Below are 314 nucleotides of genomic sequence, written 5' to 3' on the forward strand. Positions count from 1 at the left end.
AAACTAAACAGAAACGTAGGTAAATATTAATTAATAATTATAAGTAGGCTAAATGTGATGATTCTCTTTACAAACAGAAGCACAGCAATCAACATATTAAATTTATATTGTTGTGTACATTATCAATTTTGAGGTGGGCACATATACTGTTGAGTTTACAATGTAGACAGTCGTCAATATAATTGTATTTAATATAATATAATAATTATGTAGTATAGGTGCAAATATATTTTACCAACTTTAAAATTTAGGTAGGTCAGACAAGCGAAGCAATCTGGGATGAAGTGACAGTAGAATTTTTCCAAATTATAACA

Source organism: Acyrthosiphon pisum, chromosome X (genome assembly GCF_005508785.2).
Source record: "Acyrthosiphon pisum isolate AL4f chromosome X, pea_aphid_22Mar2018_4r6ur, whole genome shotgun sequence".
Classification (NCBI taxonomy): domain Eukaryota; kingdom Metazoa; phylum Arthropoda; class Insecta; order Hemiptera; family Aphididae; genus Acyrthosiphon; species Acyrthosiphon pisum.